Below are 6,544 nucleotides of genomic sequence, written 5' to 3'. Positions count from 1 at the left end.
AATATTTGTTTAAAACCAGCATTTTTTTCTCTCAGTGTAGGTTAAAATATTCTTAATGAAATAACTCAACTTTAACGTTAGTCGAGTCGTTCTTGTTAATTACTACATTTTATTAATTTAACTTTAATTTAAATTAATATCAGAAAATTGCCAATAATATAGATGAGAGATCATATAGATGAGAGAAAATTGCCAGTCTTAGAAACAGTAATTGCGACAACTATTTTATTTAAATAAAAAATAAACTAGTATATTTGTTGAGATAATTAATTTTTTTATAAAATTGACATTAGAAGAAACTCAGAATTCAATTATAGTTAGAAAATCTCTTAATGCGTCAGTAATTAGATCGTTACTTTACATCGTTATGCAATTACGGCAACTGTGCGAGATATGCGCGATTTTTTAATGGAAACCTGCTATTTCCGTCTCGAAATAATTTTTATTCTAGGCACCGCGTAAGATATCCCCTTTTATCTCTTCCACGGCTTGTGTTTTACGGATACACACGGCAGATAGGAATGTCGCGAGGATAATTAAAAATCCCGAGCTAACAAAGCCCGGGAACGTGCCGAGCATCCGTGCTAGACGCGGCAGCGGGACGCGCGCGCGATTCGGCGCCGAAACAATGTACCGTTCTGTACACGCTTGAAAGGAACTACTACCATAAAATCTCCGTACAATGTGTAAACGCCTGGTGTGTTGCGACGCCTCGGCGGCGCGTCGCGGCGTATCCACGAGAGATTGGAACCTCGACGACGACGACGACGACGACGACGACGACGACGACGATGCTTCCAGCCAGGAAGTGAGACACGCCGAGAATAATTTAGGAACCCCTCGCACGCACGACGGGGAGTTTCTTGTGCGCGCTCCGTCGTCGTCGTCGTCGTCGTGCGTACTGACCGCAACTCGCGATGCAATATTCATGGAGCCGCGCGCGAGTTGCGTTCACGAATTTTTCATCTGCCCCGCGCGTCGGTCGCATCCTTATCGTCCGGCACCTTCCTTCCTCCGATTCCGACGACTTCCGCGACTTATCGTATCCCGGGGTTGTTTACGAGCGCCCCGAAACTCGCGATCAACGGGATCGATCTGTCCCGGGCGAGTTTGAGAGATGGGGGGGGGGGAGAAGCCCACCCGCGAGAAAAGAAGGAAAAAAGTCGACCCCTTCGCGGCTCTTATGAATCATACGCCACGGTGTCTGTTGCCGACAGAATAAAGAACCTCGGAAAGAAAGAATCCGTACGACCGATCGTTCTCGGGGAAAGTTTCGTTCCCTCTTTCGTTTCTTCTCGGGGAGAGGAAGGGATCCTGTGTACCTTCCTTCTCCCGCCGTTCACTGTTCTTTTGTGAAACTTAAACAATGGTGTGCAACTTTTACCACCAAGCGACAGACGAAGTCGCACGATGCAGCAGATCGAACGTTTTCATCGGGTAATAGCTGCGTTCGAAACTTTGAAAATGATCTTTAGATAAATTAGATTCGTCGCAGCTTCTATTTGCAGATGCATAATGGATAAAAATGATAACTTCAGAAATATATATTCAAAAATATGTTCTATCGCCGAAAATCTGTTAAAATTTATAATTGTCTACGGATTTGTCACTTTTAATACTGTTTAATACTGTTACTTTTAAATGTAATAATAATATTTACTATTGTTAAAAAATGTTTTTAAAAAGTGACTTTATTATACATATTGCTTGGGAAAGGGTATTCTCTTATTACTGGTTTTTATGATAAATATCGCCTACTACAGAAGTCAAATTGATATTACAAAATGAAAAAGTTTCATATTTGAAAATATTATTTTTGACAAAGATGATATTTTTTTGCAATAACGATCTTTATAGTTTATTAACACACTCATAGCATAATTATTAAATTGACATATAATTTATTTTGAGATATTATTTCTAGCTTTAGTTTACGATTGCATTTCAAATTTGATAATCCGTATAGGAAAGTATTTTTGAAAAATGTTTTTAATGATTGATGTAGAAATATTATCGAGCACCAAGATCCGCATCGATCGAATAATTACTTTTCTTCTCATTTCTGTGTTATTCATATGTCAAACTAATATCGATTCGTATATGTGCCTTTAATTTATTATTACTTATTATCTCGTCCCAACTATTATCGTTTTATTAAGTCTGCCGTGTATCGATTAGATAGGCTATCACGGAGTCATCGCTATTAAGAAAAAAGTGCAACCAAAATGGAATTAAGCAAATGACTATAATGAGAGAGGAAATTTTGCGATAAAGGAGGGAAAGGGTAATAAGCCGCACTGAGGGATGGAACTTTAATTTTATAGTCGCCATTATCGATGAGATGCGGGGAGGGATGTGCAATATATTGTTCGCGCAATATATCGATCTCCCGTGCGTTATGTATTGGCGATTGGTATTAATGGCAGCTCGTCGCTCGATGGATGAGGCAAAGTGCATACTTTATTTCGGGCACTTCCGTTCGTGAAAATGAGCCATTATTTAATACGTTTCTCGGTACTTTTCATCTGCATAAATTATCAGACACTTTATTGAGAGGATGTAACTACCTTTCATCACTCATGCGATTTAAATATATGTGTGCATTTTTTAACGAGCTATAGTTTATGAGCCTGTGTAAAAGAATTGCGTGGGTATATTAATCGGAAAGCCATTATTCGTAGGTAAATTCATATTGTCTAATTGAGGAAACCGTTAACAATTTCATATCAGTCCAATCCGGTGACAATTATACGATACATTGTGAATCTGATATCTCATATTCGATATTTAATGGACACTTTCGACAATGTCCATCTTTAATGTCTGTAATGGATCGTTCAAGATTAATAACCTCCCCGTGGAGCAATAAATGTGCTATTTTTCATAGCAGATGCTTTTAAATTTATTCACGCTTGAAATATAAAATGTTGCAAAATTTTCAGCTTGTTTTAAAACGGTATAAAATATTATTATAAGCACTGCCGAGACGGCAACAATTACATGTATTAAATGAAATGCGATTTTCATGTCATCGTTTTCATATTCGAACGATATTATTCGTACTTTCGTTGACAATGTAACATCTGCAAAAAGTATATGACAGTCTTGTCTTGACAGAAGAGCAAAAAGTTCTCGTAAAACAGGTAGTTGATACGTTGGACGATCGTGAGTCGAGATCACGCGATCATATCGTCCCGCGGCGCATCATCGATTGTATGTAGTTATACGGGCAGCGGCTGCTTCTATTTCTATTTCCAATTCATGGGTCGTGAATTAATTATTATTTGATTCGATATTTCACTGGTTATTTGTCGACATTCAGTATTCGAAGAAAACATACACCGCGAACATTTAACGATTGGAATGACACATTATGTGAGGTGTATTATACATGAATTGCCGATTGTGTATTTAAGCTATTTTGTTATTATATTTCCCATTTTATACTAATTTGAATATTAATAAATAAAATAAAAATTAGAAATTGCAACTTGATGGTTTCCGATATTCTGTTATAATAAATATGTTTAATCTTTCACTAATAACAAATTAATTTATTGCTTAAATCATGACGCTTTTGAAAGTATTGAACATACAAATTAAATAAAAATGTAAGGAATCATTAACTGACTTATTTTATTGATAATTTATCACAAAAGAAGATCAAATATTTAATAATAAATAATGAAATGATGAGATAAGGACATCAAAATAAAACCAGTTTAAATTTGCAATTGATATTTGTATATTAATTCTTTATTTTAATTTATATTAATTATTATTTAATTTATATTAATCTATTATCGGTCTTACTAATATTATTATTTGTTGTAATTAAATTTGTTTGACACGATTTAGAAAACGTGACAGATCTTACAAAAATATCTTCAGAATGATGGCAAATATATATATATATATATATACAATGAATGCAAAATATTGTACAATATATTAGCTTGTGTTATAAAAATATATAAATTTAGTACAAAATCACGATTATATTATTATTAGCTAAATAAATAAATTAAAAATTAACTTAAGTTCTAATTTTTTTATAGTGTTGTTAGCACGTACAAAACAAGATAAAATCTGTTAAATTTTTGCTTATATTTCTTATTTCTCATATATTTTTGTCACTAAATGTTGCTTATATTAAGTAAAAGTGTAAAATATTGATGAGCTTTAGGTGACCAGTACATATTTAGTAACTTTCCTCTATGTCGATTTAACGCAACGTGATGCAATTAAAAAGTTGGAGCAGTCGATATTATACGCGACGAGAGAGAAAGAGAGGTTTTCCCCGACAGCAAAGGGATTCTCTCTCTCTCTCGGCGGCGAGTGCTGTGAGGTCGATCAATTAAGACTTTATGGGCAGCACCGACGAGAAGGCAACGTAAACCGCGCGCGCGCCCTCGTTTCGCCCGTCGAGCAGTCGTTAAGGACGATTCTTTGTGGCCACGGAGTTGGCTTATCCGTTAGCGGCACGAGATCGTTTCGTTTGAAGGCAGCAAAGAGAAGCCGGACGCATAAGCGAGCACGTGTGCCTTTGGGGAACAAAGAGCCGACGCATCTCCGGCTCGTTTCCTGTTACACGCTTCAGCAATTATCGTCAATCTATGATTGTCATCATGAATATTTCCCGATATTTTCGCCGACGAAATATTCCGTCCCGTCGTCGAAGCCATCGGAATATGTTTTACGTGGAGTCGCGACAGAGATTGGGAGTTTTATCTATGGTGGAGAGTAAATTTCGTTGTTAAGCGCTCACTTAAATCTCCCGTCGCGCGTTTTCTTCGTGTCTGTACTCGCGTACCCGCAACGCCTCTCTCATTGTCATTCCGCGTTTTACCCGTCCCAGGGAAATAACTAATTCACTGCAATGGGGGAGGGCATGCAGCTGTGCGTTACTTTTACCCTGAAATCCGATCGGTGGTACGCTAGACATCGCCGGATACACCATCTCTTCCATTTCGCGAGGGTCGCTTAATGGCATCTGTTTAGCGGAGAGAGAGCTCTTTTTCTCTTTCTCTCTCTCTCTCTCTCGATCCGCTTCGCGATGCGCAATCCGTCGTGCTCGAGACATTTCGAAAACAAGTGGAAAATCGGGGGAAAAGGACGAGGCGTTTTTGCGAACGTGGAAACGATGGCACCGACCTTGAGCAAGGGGTTGAACACCGGGAGTCGGGGACCGCATTCTTCGACGGAAGGTTGGGCCGGCTTTCAGGGGCGGCCTGTAAGTGGGGCTTGCATAAGTAATGACGGCGTCGCAACAGGAGCGGTGTAGCGGGTATAGCTGCTAGAGCGTCGGGGCTGGGATTCCGAACGACAGGGAGAGTTTCCGCTCCCTCTCTCTCTCTCTCTCTCTCTCTTCGGACGACGACAGCTGCGACCGGGCTCACGGTGGCTCAGGCTAAGCCGATCGGCGAAATCCGGAACGGCATTCGTTCGTCGTAATACTGCCGTCCTACCCCGCGATACTGCCGCAGAATCCGCGCCGCTCCTCCTCGTCACGTCAGTAGCTTTGTCTCTCGGTACAAGGTGACGACTGTTTTAACAAGGCTGCCCGGCTACGCGAGGATGAACAGAGAGCGGCATCGGAAAACTGTTTAGTTTACAGTGAACGGCAGCGAACGACGGCGGCGGCGATCTCTTACCCCTTTTCCCGCCCCTCCGTCGTCCAACGACTCCCGTGATAAATGACTTTGCGAAGTGAGCGAGTAACGTCCGTCATCCTTCGTCATACGAAGCATCCTGTAATAACGAGGAAACCCGCCCGCCGTGACGCTCGAGAAAGCGTTGCGTAAAAGCACGATCATCGAAGAAGTAATTAAGTATACGAGGAAGGAAACGTCAAGTGGGAAGCGTAATGTTGCGCAGAGACGTCCGTCTCGACGAGTGTTTAAGGCCGTTAGTAATTTCTTTTATGGCGCGCGCGGAAATACATTTGATCCCTCCTGCAGGAGCGGCGACGCTCGCACCACCGTGTCCTCGTCCTAGGTATTCATTTAATTAAACTCTCATTATACTCGACACGCTCCCCCCCGGCTTCCGTCGATGGTGAGTAATCGCAGGATCCCCGCGACGACGACGCGGCTCGAAAGGCAGCAGCAGCAACAGCAGCAGCAGCGGCGGCGGCGGCACTCGCGATCCAATTCCGATAAGGCCGGCTAACGTTACCGTAACGAATTCACCGCGAAATCGGACTCCAAAGGTGCACCGGTAATTTGCCACCGTCGTCGCCGGCCCGGGATCCCCGAGGCCCCAGGGCCTTTGAAGGGTGATATCACCCGCCCGTATTCTCTCCGTATTCTCCCCGAAAGAATCGTTAATGCTATCGACTCGGCGTTTTTTTTTTTTTCCCGCCGAGACCTCTCTTCCGTCGAGTCACGCGAGCGTCGCCACGCGCGTGAGTCGCCACCACACGCACGTTTCCGCGCGCACGCGTGCGTAACCGGCCACTAAATCATCGGGCCTCGTCATTAATCACGGAAAGTGACCGGTGCGCTCGTTCGCCTCGCTCGCTCGTGATGGAAGCGGGGCCGTG

The sequence above is a fragment of the Monomorium pharaonis genome, chromosome 3 (genome assembly GCF_013373865.1).
Source record: "Monomorium pharaonis isolate MP-MQ-018 chromosome 3, ASM1337386v2, whole genome shotgun sequence".
Taxonomy (NCBI): Eukaryota; Metazoa; Arthropoda; class Insecta; order Hymenoptera; family Formicidae; genus Monomorium; species Monomorium pharaonis.
The sequence above is the reverse complement of the archived record's forward strand: the minus strand, read 5'-3'. Positions refer to the sequence as shown.